Below are 15,156 nucleotides of genomic sequence, written 5' to 3' on the forward strand. Positions count from 1 at the left end.
TTCATCAGGTGTTAAAGCCCTCATTGCCAAGACACTGCACAGTATGATAAATTTTACAAATGGACACCTGGAAAATTTTGTGGGTCTTAGGGCAACCTTTGCAACAGGATTTATGATGAAAGTTCATGACAAATTCAAAAGGTAAAACATTCAAATCAAAAAACCTAAGTGTTCACAAGTGTAACTTGACCTTGTGATGGTGATCTGGATGGAGAGACAGAATCAGTCTCCACTGCAGTAATGTTTGATAACTACAAATTGGATAATCTCAGATACAGGATATCATTTCCGTTGCATGTTCAAGACATTACACATAATTACGACAGACAACAGGGTTGAAGGGAAGAGATATTTTTGACTACAGATGTAACTGATTTGCAGCCTGCAATGACCGTGAGATAATCGGTAAGTACCAATTGTCAAGGACATGTATTTCAGGACTGGGTTAAGTGTTAAGAGGATTTGTGAGAGGAAAACAATTAAAGTCACTCAGTTCGAGGTGCCTTGCAGGTATGTTGTGCTTTGAATTTTTATGCCAGTTGCAGGTTGATGGAAAAAGCATAAGGTGTGAATTCATTAAAATTCCTTCCGAAATTATATTGACTCTGCCGACAAGTATATTTACATTTCCTTATGTGTGTTGTGTGTTTGAAACTGCAAATTTGAGAGCTTTTCAAACACAGACACAGTATAGCAAGTCGATGTGAAGGAATTATGCCATGAGATTAAGAGGATTCCAAAAGTGACCTTGTGTGAAAGTTACTTTCTGACAGTGTAGTGGTGAGGATTCTCTGGGCGAAATTCTCTGGGAGAATGCTGGGTTGGTTGGTAAATCCCAGCCATTTTGTTGACGCCAGGACCGAATTGCATTCCCATTGAGGTTGAATTCTGGAGCAATTCAGGACATGCTAATGGGCCTCCACTCTGCTGCCGCAAATTCCGAGCAACTCCCAGTGAGTGTTCTAATCACTGGGGCCAAAGTTAGCGCCAACGAACCCGGAAGCTGGAGTTGTTTTTCAGCGCTCCACTTCCCACACACTCACTGCAACCACCAAGACGGCTCAGAGAAGACGTGCCTTCTGAGGTTGGCGTCCCCAAGGTGGATCCACAGCTCCATGCCAGTGAGGAGCAGAGGGACACCCTCTTCCTCAGAGTGGGCTACAGACTCAAGCCTGCCCTCCTGAACACTGCCTGGGAAGTGGTGGCAGAAGCAATCAACACTGTCAGTCTCACCAGGAGGTGACAGCTGGTAATCCGTCACCGTGGGGACTCTGGCCTTTGCACTCATCCCTGTTGCCAAGGGTTTCATTGGCTAACTCTGCCCTTACCAGTGGTACGCTCAGCAGCGCCCATCCGGCGCACACATAGGGGCTAATGTGGGCTTTGCCCCTGGTGGGTTGCGTGATGCCCCACTGGCAGATGGTGGCCGGGGGAAGTGGGGGGAGGGGGGGAATGGCGGAGGATAGGTTGCCAGGATGGTGCGCTAGAGGGTGGGGGCTGAGGTGCAGGGGTAGGGAAGGTGTGGCACCCAGACAGCTGATGGCACGCTCCAGGACCAGGTGGAGTGCACAGCAAGATGGTTGCTTTGCAGGCCACGGCAATGGTGGTCTGTGCCTGGACACCGCCCTAGTCCCATGGGGGGTCACTCTGGCCACACGGCCCACTCCTCCATCACCCCCCCCCCCTCGGCCCTGGTAGGGCTGACCCCACCCCAACCTTCCTGTCCAGTGTCCGGCCCGCAGTCGCACCTCTCCGTGTCCTACCTCCTCCCTCTCCCTCATTGGCCACAACGCCAGTTTCACGATTTTTGAAAGCATAAGTGAACTTCGCCATCGGTTATTCGGCCTATTGGAGGAGGAGAATCACAGAGGCCCCAGGAAATGCCGGGTCGGGCCCACTAATGATATGCCAACTGTGTTTACTGTACGTGCGTTCTGGAACGCATTGACGCTGCTGTCGAGGTGACAGAGAATCGCGATTTCAGCTTCGGAACCTATTCTCCGCCCAATCATGTTTCCCAATTTCGGTGTCGGCCGATGGAGAATTCCGCCCCATATTTTTGACCTTGCATTTGATGTACTGTATTGATTCATTCCATGTTTTTTACCCAATGTTAGTTGTATGCATCGAGTGTTTCCATATTTTCCACCCGATATTGAATGTAGTTCATAACTCCGTTCGATGCATTGCATCTGCTATAGGATCATTAGAAATACTAGGCAAAGATTCACCAGCTCTACCTCTCCCCTCCTAGTAGTCACATGATTCACTGTTGCTCTTTTAGTTTATAATAACCACAGTGTGTGAGCGTACCCCATGTATTGGACAAATGATCACACAAGTATTCAGTTCAATTACTGTTTATTTATTGGACACAAGGTTAGTTATATACTTGAGTAATCACGCGTTCATGCACACATGTAGACTCTAGCTATCAGTTTAAACAACCTTGACTTAACTTCCAAATGACCGGCTCGGTGCAGAGTAGATAAGACCTTATCTGTTTCCTCACGTGTGGTGGCTGGAGGTCGGCTGGGTCGCCTGTGTTGAATAGTCGTCTTTCGGTAGATGTCGCGGGTTTTTGAACTTGGCTGATGTCAGGAGCTATGCTGCAGCCGGTGGTCAGGTGCAGAGCTGGTCAGAAACAGACTGAATGCTGGCTGTGCAGTTCTTCTTATTCTCACGTGCCCTTTTGGGCGGTCCCAGGTGAGGATCCAATGGATCAGTAGAGTTTTGATCACCCTCATCAATCGTGGCCAATTAGGGGTGGGTACCTTGATGGCTGTGTGGTGAATGTAACTTAGTAATTCACACTGTATTTACCAATACCAATGTAAGCGCAGTAGCGTTATCCGACCACTAGGGGGAGTTGCTCTGGGAATGCTTAGGGGTTTGTACAGGGCTCCACCCTTGGCTTCGCCCACGACTCCTCCCCTTGACTGCTGTATAAATAACCGTGTCCAGAGCCAGCCTGCAGTTCATCGAGAGTTCAAAGGGTAACAGGCTGGCTCTGTAGTAAGTAGATTAAAACCACTGTTCATATCTTAACGCACGTGTCTCGTGAATTGATGGTTCCATCAATTTAATCTACTTGAGAACAGTCAGGATCGATCATGGAATCAGCCCTCAAGCCTGGACGCCTGGAACCCGACCCACAGGATGCAGAGGCAAAATAAATCTTCTCCCACTGGCTGCGGTGCTTTAAGGCCTACCTGGCAGATGCGAGAACAGCCGAAACAACAGAGGAACAGAAGTTAAGTCTACTGCACGCGAGGGTGAGCCACAGAATCTCTATACAACTAAACTCAGCCGGTTCATATACTGCAGTGCTAGCGATACTCGATAAGATGTATGTAAGGCCCATTAACAAAGTTTACGCACGCCATGTGTTCACAACTCGCTGCCAGCGGCCAACAGAATCACTCGCCGAATTTTTAAGAGAGCTCAATAATCTATCAAATGACTGTAACTATCAAGCGGTTACCGCGGCTGAACATAGAGAACTTGCTGTACGCAATGTTTTTGTAGCAGGCCTCAGGTCTAATAATGTGCGCCAACGACTGCTGGAAAAGGGGGAACAAGACTTGGAAACAACTGCGGAAATTGCTATCACGATGGAGGTCTCCTTCCACAGCCTCACCTCGTTCCACGTGGACCCCGCGACCCAATCATGGGCCCCCGACCAGCGACTCCCCCAGGCCTGTGCCACGCAGCCGCCCAGCCACCATGCTGCCCCAGCCAGCCACTATGCTGCTCCAGTCTGCCATTTTTGCGGCCAGAATCAGCACCCGCGGCAGCACTGCCCGGCCCGCAACGCGACCTGCAGCAGCTGCGGGCGGAAAGGCCACGACGCAAGAGTGTGCCTCGCAAAAAGGGCCCCAGCTTCCAACTCCCCAGCGGCACAAAATAATCGCTCCACACACCCGCGGGTCCCGAAACGTTGCGGCCTATGCCCCGACCCCACCCCCTCCCGCCAAGTGCGATCCATGGGGGCCGCCATCTTGGCAAACCTCCACCAAGCGGCCGGCCATGTGCGACTCATGGGGGCCGCCATCTTGGACGCCATCTTCCTCGCCGCCCGCCACGTGTGATCCACGGGCCCGACCTGCATCTCCACGCTCGGACAACTCATCGGAAGAGTACGACTACGAACTCAGAGGGCAGTCATCACGGGACCACTCCAGCACAGCTGATCGAGCCGCCGTCTACCTGCAACTCAGCGCAGTCACTCTGGACCAATCACGCCCGAAGCATCTGCGAAACTCGATGGTGACGGTCCAAATCAACGGGTACAGCACGCCATTCCTTTTCGACTCCAGGTGTACTGAGAGCTTCATACACCCAGACCTGGTAAGACGCTGTTCGCTCCCCGTTTTCCCCGTGCGGCAAACTATCTCGCTCTCGCTTCAGGCTCCCATTCTGTCCAGATCCAGGGGCGCACCGCCGCGACACTCACAATCCGAGGCGCTAGCTATGCAAAATTTCAACTCTACGTCTTGCCCGAACTCTGCGCGCCACTCTTATTAGGCCTAGATTTTCAATGTAACATTAAGAGCCTCACCCTTAGCTTTGGCGGGCCCCTGCCCCCACTCACTATCTGCAGCCTCGCTACACTGCGAATCTCCCCCCCTCCTCTCTTCGCCAATCTCACAAAGGACTGTAAACCCGTAGCCACTCGTAGCAGGCGATACAGCCTGTAGGATAGTGTATTTATCAGAACAGAGGTCCGAAGGCTTCTCAGTGAGGGGATTATAGAGGCCAGCAATAGTCCCTGGAGAGCTCAGGTGGTGGTCGTTAAGACCGGGGAAAAACTCCGCATGGTTGTCGACTATAGTCAGACCATAAATAGATTTACGCTCCTCGACGCGTATCCCCTCCCCAGGATTGCAGACATGGTAAATCAGATCACCCAGTATCGGCTCTTTTCCACGGTGGATCTGAAGTCTGCATACCACCAGCTCCCAATCCGCCTAGAGGACCGCCACTACACGGCATTCGAGGCCGATTGCCGCCTCTTCCATTTCCTCCGGGTCCCCTTCGGCGTCACTAATGGGGTCTCGGTGTTCCAACAAGCAATGGACCGAATGGTGGACCAGTATGGGCTGCGGGCCACGTTTCCGTGCTTGGACAATGTCACCAACTGCAGCTATGACTAGCAGGACCACGACGCCAACCTCCACCGTTTTCTCCAGACGGCACAGAAATTAAACATCACCTACAACAAAGAGAAATGCGTTTTCCGCACAAACAGACTGGCCATCCTCGGCTACGCCATGGAAAACGGAGTCCTGGGCCAGACCCGGACCGTATGCACCCCCTCTTAGAACTCCCCCTCCCCCATTGCCCCAAGGCCCTCAAACGGTGCTTGGGCTTCTTCTCCTACTACGCCCAGTGGGTCCCTCAATATGCGGACAAAGCCCACCCACTCTTCAGGGCCACACGATTTCCCCTGTCAGCCGAGGCACGCCAGGCCTTCAACTGAATCAAGGAGGACATCGCCAAAGCGGCCATACGGGCGGTGGATGAATCCACTCCATTCCCTTTCAGATTGAGAGCGACGCCTCAGAGGTAGCTCTAGCAGCCACACTAAATCAGGCAGGGAGACCAGTCGCATTTTTCTACCGTACCCTCTCCGCTTCAGAACTCCGACACTCCTCAGTCGAGAAAGAAGCACAAGCCATTGTGGAGGCTATTCGTTACTGGAGGCACTACCTCGCAGGTAGGAGGTTCACCCTCCTCACCGACCAAAGATCGGTTGCCTTTATGTTTGTTAACTTGCAAAGGGGCAAAATAAAAAATGATTAAATTCTTCGGTGGAGGATCGAACTCTCCACCTATAATTACGATATTAAGTATCGACCCGGGAAGCTCAACGAGCCTCCGGATGCCCTATCCCGTGGGACATGCGTCAGCGCGCAGATTGACCGACTGAAAGTCATCCACAACGACCTCTGCCACCTGGGGGTCACCCGGCTCGCCCACTACATCAGAGCCCTTTCTCCAACGAGGAGGTAAAAGCGGTCACTAGGGACTGCCCGATCTGTGCGGAGGGCAAACCGCACTTCTATAGACCAGACAAAGCCCACCTGGTCAAGGCTTCTAGGCCCTTTGAACGCCTCGCGATCGATTTCAAAGGGCCACTCCCCTCAACTAACAAGAACGTTTACTTTCTAAACGTAGTAGATGAGTTTTCCCATTTGCTATCCCGTGCCCCGACAGACCTCCCACACAGTCATTAGGGCCCTGCATAGTATCTTCACCCTGTTTGGTTTCCCCAGCTACGTGCACAGCGACCGGGGTTCGTCCTTCATGAGCGCGAGCTGCGTCAGTACCTGCTCGACAAGGGCATTGCCTCGAGCAGGACTACCAGCTACAACCCCAGGGGGAACGGGCAGGTGGAGAGGGAGAACGCGACAGTCTGGAAGACCGTCCTACTGACCCTCCGGTCTAGAAAGCTCCAAGTCTCCCAGTGGCAGGAAGTCCTCCCAGACGCGCTCCATGCTATTAGGTCCCTCTTATGCACAGCGACAAATCAGACCCTCCACGGGGGTCTCACTTAGAACATAGAACATAGAACAGTACAGCACAGAACAGGCCCTTCGGCCCTCGATGTTGTGCCGAGCAATAATCACCCTACTCAAACCTACGTATCCACCCTATACCCGTAACCCAACAACCCCCCCCTTAACCTTACTTTTTAGGACACTACGGGCAATTTAGCTTGGCCACTCCACCTAACCCGCACATCTTTGGACTGTGGGAGGAAACTGGAGCACCCGGAGGAAACCCACGCACACACGGGGAGGACGTGCAGACTCCGCACAGACAGTGACCCAGCCGGGAATCGAACCTGGGACCCTGGAGCTGTGAAGCATTTATGCTAACCACCATGCTACCGTGTTGCCCCCGATGGCTGAAGACACCGGGCCCGGTACTCCTGAGGAAAAACGTCAGGGCACACAAAACCGACCCCCTTGTTGAGAAGGTGCGCCTGCTCCTCCCCAACTCTCAGTACGCCTTCATCAAGTTCCCTGACGGCTGCCAGGACACAGTATCCCTCCGGGATCTGGTACACGCTGGATCCAGCACCCCCTCTGCCCCCACAGAAGGACCCCTCACTCTACACCCCGTGCTGCCGCCCACTTGCGCTCCCGAGCCCACGAGCTCGCTCCACCAGTTCCGTGCAACCGCGCCGGCCAGCCCCCAGTCCCCGGTCGAACCAGAAGAGTATGAAGCTTGGACACAGCCCTCCCTGGAGTCCGCCATTGTACCCCAGCACACAACACCCATCCAGCCATCGCAAGAGGCTGCAACCCCGGTGCTCCGCAGATCACAGCGGACAGTTCGACCACCGGACAGACTGACTTTGTAGACCACCACCCCCACCGGACTTGATTTTTTTGTAGGGGGTGAATGTGGTGAATGTAACTTAGTAATTCACACTGTATTTACCAATACCAATGTAAGCGCAGTAGCGTTATCCGACCACTAGGGGGAGTAGCTCTGGGAATGCTTAGGAGTTTGTACAGGGCTCCACCCTTGGCTCCGCCCATGACTCCTCCCCCTGGACTGCTGTATAAATAACCGTGTCCAGAGCCAGCCTGCAGTTCATCGCGAGTTCAACGGGTAACAGGCTGGCTCTGTAGTAAGTAGATTAAAACCACTGTTCATATCTTAACGCACGTGTCTCGTGAATTGATGGTTCCATCAGCCATGGTGGGTAGTGTTCAGGGCACTTTGGCCCTCCCAAATAAGGCACCTCCTTAGGCGCCTCCGAGCCTGCCACTTATTGTTAGTTTCTATCTGGAGCCCATAGTCCTGAGAAGACCTTTGAGTGGCCTTCAGCCGGTGAGAGTTCCTGCGGAAGTCTCTGAGTTGTTTGCAAATACACAAGCTGCAGCTTGTCTGTGTCCCAAAACCTGACCACAATTCCCATCATTTTTTGTGGGCGACTATTTTAGATGGCCACAAATATTAGGCAAAGATTCACCAGCTCAACCTCTACCCTCTTAGTAGTCACATACTCTAAGAGTAATTATGTTGTTTCATAGCAGTCAATCTCTACGATATCAATTTGTCTACAGCAGACTCAGACAGGACTTAAGGAAACCGTGAGTCAAGGAGAACTTTGGGATTCTACCCAAAGGCCCAAAATTGCATTTGGCACGGGGCCGCAGAGAATCCAGCCCATAGCGTTGATTTATTCAAAAACAAATGAGATCTGCTCTTACTGCCTCCTTCAGGGACCCTATTTGATGGATTAACCACTCACCTACCGAAATAGTGTTTCCGTGGATACGTTTTTGATTTTATACCCCCTCAGGTGCATGTCATATCCTCAGAATCCACAGCCTTGACAAGGTGGAATAACTTTGTCATGCTCGACAATACCTTAATGGAGAATATTAATCTTGCCCACATCCTGTATATTAAGTTTGAGATGGTAAGAAAGGGTCTGAGAGTTCAGAGGGCAGACCCTCCTGCTCTACGAAGTTCACCAAGGTGCTCACACTACATTTCTGACCATTGGCATTACCTATTTATTTAACATGGAATACAACCTGTAAAAAAATACAAAGAATTGGAGTAGAAGAGCACTAAGCATTTGCGCATTAACATTTCAGATTGGAAGTTCGAGTCTGTCAGGAGCGAGGTTTTACTGGCTGGGCCAAGAGTCTTTTTGAACAAGATGTCTGAATATTTTTGAACTGCACGGGGGATAAATTGCCATCTACACATTTCCGCGCTCAGGCAGCCAGGGGAGTAATCTGGCAAAGTAGATTGGTTGCTCATGATGGAAAATACTTGGGGCAGGACTCTTTCCTTTTCTGAGTCTAAGTGTTGACGCCGGCACAGAATTTGTGGAATTTCATGACAGCAAAACCGAAACGTGGCGACAGATTCAGTGACTATGAAGAGGATAGCACCGGCACCATGTGGAACACATAGGGGCTGGTTTAGCACACTGGGCTAAATCGCTGGCTTTTAAAGCAGACCAAGGCAGGCCAGCAGCATGGTTCAATCCCCGTACCAGCCTCCCCGAACAGGCGCCGGAATGTGGCGACTAGGGGCTTTTCACAGTAACTTCATTGAAGCCGACTCGTGACAATAAGTGATTTTCATTTCATTTCATTTAATCGACTCCAATGAAAAACGGTACAGGATTCACGATGTCTGTGATTGACACACTAGAGGCTGACAAGCTGCAGCCGCATATACACATTACAATCCCCACACACACTCATCCCAGCCAACAAGATGGCACTTGTTGTACTGGAGCACATCCATACAGCTGATGGGTCGGCTGGGACCAGAGGGCATCTAAGGGGGTGGCCTGGAGAGACACCCATACAATCCATGGCCCTATGCTCACAGTGGGCTGTCAGTGGTGGGCACAACTGCGTGGCTGCCTTTCCGACTACAGCAATGGTGTTCCATGCCCGTCCACCCCAACCCGACAGCCCAGCTCCTGGTCACCCCCCACTACTTCCATCGGCTCTGGCAGAAGCCCCCCCGGCAGCGGCATAACTGTCAGCAAACTATGGCAATATTGGACATGTTCTGTACCCCCTCTCTCTCCCTCAGAAGCCATGACACCAGTTTCATGATTTTTAAAAGCACAAATGAACCGCGCCATCGGTAACTCGGCCCTTCAGATGGGGAGAATGGCAGAGGCCCCGGAGAATACTGGGCCAGGACCACTAATGATATGCAAACAGTGTTTACTGTACCTGCGTTCCGGACCACATTCACACCATTGTCGAGGTGACAGAGAATTGCGATTTGGCGTCAAATCGATGCCCGCTGCGATTTTGGTGTCGGAACCTATTCTCCACCCAATTGCATTTCCCAATTTCAGCGTCAGCCAACGGAGAATCACGCTCCTGATTTCTATTCATTGAAACCAATGGGCTGACAACCATCAGGTTCAACTACCACACAAAAGCAAGGTGTGGCTCCTCTCTCTCATTCGAATGTGGTTATATGGAACAGACTTTTCATCAGTGGAATGATACTAGAACCAGCCAAAAATATTTACTGAACTGCGATTGATAGCAGGCAGGACTCAGGCAATATCACACTGCATATACCTGGCAATACCTTACTTACATCCCTATACATCACATCCCATAATATTCTACACATATACAACATGACAGTCCCACTTCTATTTGGACACGATCAAGCAAACCAATCAGAGAGAAAACTCTTGTGAAAAAGTTAGATCTCTCGGTACATTTCTGGCACTCCCAACTGTCGAAATCTATCACCCAATATCTACAGACCGGCTTCTTCCTGTCAGGAAAGTAAGTGGGAGCAGAAAGACTGACTGTCTTTCGGCCGATGGGAATCAATGCTAATTGTAGCAGTTCAACTACAGCTCACGGTGAGATCAGTTAACCCAGGGGAGAACATGGAACAAACTTACCACCTTGTACTCTGTCAGCCTCTATTTATAGAAGATGATGTTTTATCAAGAGAATTTGAAGTGATGGATTCGCTGGCATGAATCATGAAAATCCTTATTACTGCAGTGCTATATTTAAAGGTTGGTTATTTTTCAAACTTTGATTCCATCTGTTAAACTCACATTCAATGAACAGTTCTGGGAGTCTGATGAATCCTAAGATTACAAAAGTGTTGGATTTCCGATAGCACCTGCTGTATATAAAAAGCACTTTGCACAAGGTGCTGGATCAAAACTGACTACACCATTGCATCAAATTCCGTGTGATGTAAAGGGATAATGGAAAGGGGGTGCTGACCTGTACTAGTGAGGATAATATCCTGCAGATAATACCGATTTGGCCCACCACGCATTACCATCCCCTTGCCTCACACCTAAGATGGGCAAATGAGACTGAGGTACGGATCAATCTTGTTCTTATAAGTAAAATAAGCAAAATTCTGTGGATGCTAGACTCTGGAAGAAACTCGAACATGGGGGAAAGCTCAGGTCTGGCAGCATCCATAGGGAGACGCAACAGAGTTAACATTCTGAGCCCCTGTGGACTCACTCAGTCTGCAAGCATGATCGCAAAATTCCTGTCACGTACCATTTTAACTTAGCACCTCGCTCTCATGCCACATGCCTGTCTTTGGCCAGCTTCAAGACTCCAATGAAGCCCAACGCAAAGTGGAGCAGCATTTCATCTTTTGACTAGGCATGTAACAGCCCTCAGGATTCAACATTGCGTTCAAGAGTTTTAAACTGTGGTCTTTCCCCTTCATCTTAAATCATTTTTTAAATATCCCATACGTTTTAGTCTCAATGCGAGGATACTCCTTGTCCCCCGCCCCCCAGCAACTGGTTGTCTGTCTGTTGTTCTTAAGTTTGCTGTACCATGTTGCAATCTCTCCCAGCTACAGTTTAATATCCAACACGTTTTCCACTCTCTTAAGTTCTGAGGAAGTGCCAAATGGACTCGAAATATTAACCCTGTTTTCTCTCCCTATAGATGCGGCCAGACCTGCTGTATTTTTCCAGCATTCTCTGTTTATGTGCATCAGACTTGGCTCCATGGTAGCATACTCCCCTCTGAGGAAGATGGGGCAGCAGGGTAGCATGGTGGTTAGCATAAATGCTTCACAGCTCCAGGGTCCCAGGTTCGATTCCCGGCTGGGTCACTGTCTGTGTGGAGTCTGCACGTCCTCCCCCTGTGTGCGTGGGTTTCCTCCGGGTGCTCCGGTTTCCTCCCACAGTCCAAAGATGTGTGGGTTAGGTGGATTGGCCATGATAAATTGCCCGTAGTGTCCTAATAAAAGTAAGGTTAAGGGGGGGGGGGTTGTTGGGTTACGGGTATAGGGTGGATACGTGGGTTTGAGTAGGGTGATCATGGCTCGGCACAACATTGAGGGCCGAAGGGCCTGTTCTGTGCTGTACTGTTCTATGGGGATGAGTTCAAGCCCCATTCCAGAGTCTTGAGCACATAATCCAGGTCAACACTTGGGAGGGAGAGCTGCACTGTTACCAGTGCCATCTCTGAGGACCCATCTCTCCACCTGGGTGGATTAAAAAAAATACAGTACACTTCAACAGTGCTAACTTAATTGTAAGGTCCTTCGGAATGTTCTGAGGACTTGAAGGACAATCAATCTTTCTTTCCCTGCCTAGCTAAATGGTGTAGACTCACCAGGGTTGTATGGCTGGCCCCATAATGTCTTCATTTTCTAACAGTATCTGGATTTTCCCCCTTCATTGTGTGCACCTTTTTGTGAGAGACATTGATGCTGAGCAATGGAATATTTTCTATTTTCAGCAATCCCTGTCACCTATCAAAATCCGGTACCGTATACCTGCATTGAGAATAATTCTTGCAACACTACCCACCCACCCCACTCCCGCCAACCCGACATACTGCAGCCACAAGGACTCAAGTCAATGGTATGCTCAACTAAGAAGATGCACTTATGGCCTCAAACCCCACATTCGGGCACATTATCCAGCCTAACAGTTCAAGCTGTATTACTTAATTGGTGCTGTTTATTTTGGATGAGGTGTTAAAGTAAGGCTGGATCTGGTGGTTCAGCTCAATGTGGGAAAAAAATATCTATCCACTGTTTGGACAAGAAGAAGCAAGGGTATCCTCCCAGTATCCTGACAAAAATTCTTTGCCCACAGCCAACCTCGCCAATCAATTGATTAATTGGTCATTCTTCCATTCTGTACAGAGTGACTGTGATGTTTGTTTCATAACCCTGTAGGCAGCATGGTAGCATTAGGGCAGGACGGTAGCATTGTGGATAGCACAATTGCTTCACAGCTCCAGGGTCCCAGGTTCGATTTTGGCTTGGGTCACTGTCTGTGCGGAGTCTGCACATCCTCCCCGTGTGTGCGTGGGTTTCCTTCGGGTGCTCCGGTTTCCTCCCACAGTCCAAAGATGTGCAGGTTAGGTGGATTGGCCATGATAAATTGCCCTTAGGGTCCAAAATTGCCCTCAGTGTTGGGTGGGGTTACTGGGTTATGGGGATAGGGTGTTGACCTTGGGTAGGGTGCTCTTTCCAAGAGCCGGTGCAGACTTGATGGGCCGAATGGCCTCCTTCTGCACTGTAATTCTATGATATCTATGATGATATAACAATAACCATTTCACTAATTCATTGACTGCGAGGTGCTTTGGGATATTTCTGGCAAAATGAGGGAAGAACAATAGAGTGAGAGAAAGGGCAGGGGAGAAAGAGAGTGGAAAATGAGTGCAGGCAAAGGATTCCTGGCCCTTCATCACCTGACACACAAGATTTGGAATTCCTCTAAAGCTTTCCAACGGTAATTGGATAATCGAGAATCTGCAAAGTTTTGCGTCTCATATATAATACAGGGCTAAGGACATGGAAAACACAAACAAAATGAAATTAAACATTGGCTGTGAGATTACTCAAAATGAGTCAGGAGGAAATTAATGTTCACAATTGCAATGCTGAACGACTTAAAGCTTATTCCAACCTCCTTCTCCACAGCTAATGCTCCCTCACAAAGCTCGGGGGCGATTTTGCGCTCCGCGCACCAAGGGGAAATTCTCCGCCCCCCACGACGGGTGGGAGAATAGCGGGAGGGCCTTCCCGACATTTTTGCCGCCCTCCCGCTATTCTCCCACCCCCCTGCCGAAGTCCCGACCCAAATCGCTGCCGCCGTTTTTTTTACGGCCGGCAGCGATTCTCAGCTGTTAGATGGGCCGAAGTCCCAGCCCTTTCCGCCGTTTTTACGAACGGCAAACACACCTGGTCTTGCCGTTCGTAAAAACGGCGTCACAAACTCGCTATTAATAACCATGGCACCGATTGGCACGGCCATACCACGGCCGTGCCAAGGGTGCCATGGGCCCGCGATCGGTGCCCACCGATCGCGGGCAGCGGGCCCGATGCCCGCGCACTACTTGTCCTTCCGCCGCCCCGCAGTATCCATTCGCGGGGCGGCTGAGGGGCAACCCGGCCCGCGCATGCGCGGGTTTCGCGCAAAAACGCGATGACGTCACCCGCGCATGCGCGGGTTGGAGTCTTCCAAACTGCACATGCGCGGCTGACGTCATATGACGCGTCAGCCGGCACTAACTCCGGCAAGCGGGCTTAACGATTTTCGTTAAGCCCGTTTTGCCGGAGCCTACGGCGTCGGGCTGCTAGCCCCGACCGGGGACCAGAATCGGTCCCCGGTCGGGAAGGGGCGCGCTGCTGTAAAACCCACCCGGGTTTTACGCCAGCTTTACGATTTCTCCCGTTTTGGGAGAATCTCGCCCCAAATGCCCATGCCACAGGGGGCCAGCACGGCGCTGGAAAGGTTCACGCCGCTCCAGCCGCCTTACGCGCGTCAACCCGCGCATGCGCAGTTGGGGCAGCTTAATCCTGCGCATGCGCAGTTGGGCCGTGCCATCCTGCGCATGTGCAGGGAACTTCTTACGCGCGTCGGACCCGACGCAATATGGCGTGGGTGTTCAGGGGCCAGCTGTGGTGGAATGTAGGCCCGGGGGCGGGGGGGGGCGGGGGGGGGGGGGGTAGAAGAGGCCGGCCCGCCAATCGGTGGGCCCCGATCGCGGGCCAGATCCCTTCGGAGGCCCCCTGCCCCCCCCCCCCCACCCCCCGAGCGTTCCCGCAGAGTTCCCGCCGGCAGCGACCAGGGGTGGACAGCGCTGCCAGGACCCTGTCATGTCGGAGCGGCCACTCGGCCCATCCGGGCCAGAGATATCGCCGTTTGCGGCGATTCTCCGAGCGGCCCGGCACGATTCGTGCAGCGCTGGGTTCAGGGGGGGGGCGGTGGGAGAATCGTGTGCGGGGGTCAGGGCGACATGGCGCAATTTGCGCGGCGTCCCGGTGATTCTCCCACCCGGCGGTGGGGGGTGGGGTTAGAATACAGTCCGGGATACTTCTGATCAGCAAATGTGAGTTCCTGGAATATGCTTTTATCCTGTTCAACCAATCGACTGGAGCAAGTTTTTTTCCCCCCTCAATTTAATACTAGCTTTCACAGAAAGCACTGTTAACAGCAAGTCACCTACAGTTCCTGGTAATTTAGAAAGAGATTTAGACCCTTCTTTGGAGGTGGAAGCCGATGGATGAGAGAGCTCTATCCAAACATGAAGAAAAAGGTGGCAATAGGCAAAGGTAGACATAAAGGGCCAGGAATGCTGACACCCTCAGAGTCACATTAAACCCTGGCTCAGTCGT

At 51.4% G+C, this 15,156-nt stretch overlaps 1 long non-coding RNA gene across 2 annotated transcripts in view; it reads left to right on the forward strand.

Moving 5' to 3' along the window:
• Positions 1 to 293: 293 nt before the first annotated feature.
• Positions 294 to 15,156, forward strand: part of LOC119953319 — a 148,452-nt gene continuing 133,589 nt past the window's right edge. Inside the window, exon 1 of one of the 2 annotated variants that reach the window (XR_005457993.1) lies at positions 294 to 405. This is a non-coding gene — a long non-coding RNA (uncharacterized LOC119953319). Of the gene's footprint in view, positions 406 to 456; positions 511 to 15,156 lie in introns of those variants that run through there. The other variant, XR_005457989.1, reaches the window with a different exon arrangement.

This window comes from Scyliorhinus canicula, chromosome 18, assembly GCF_902713615.1.
Source record: "Scyliorhinus canicula chromosome 18, sScyCan1.1, whole genome shotgun sequence".
In the NCBI taxonomy this organism is placed as follows: Eukaryota; Metazoa; Chordata; class Chondrichthyes; order Carcharhiniformes; family Scyliorhinidae; genus Scyliorhinus; species Scyliorhinus canicula.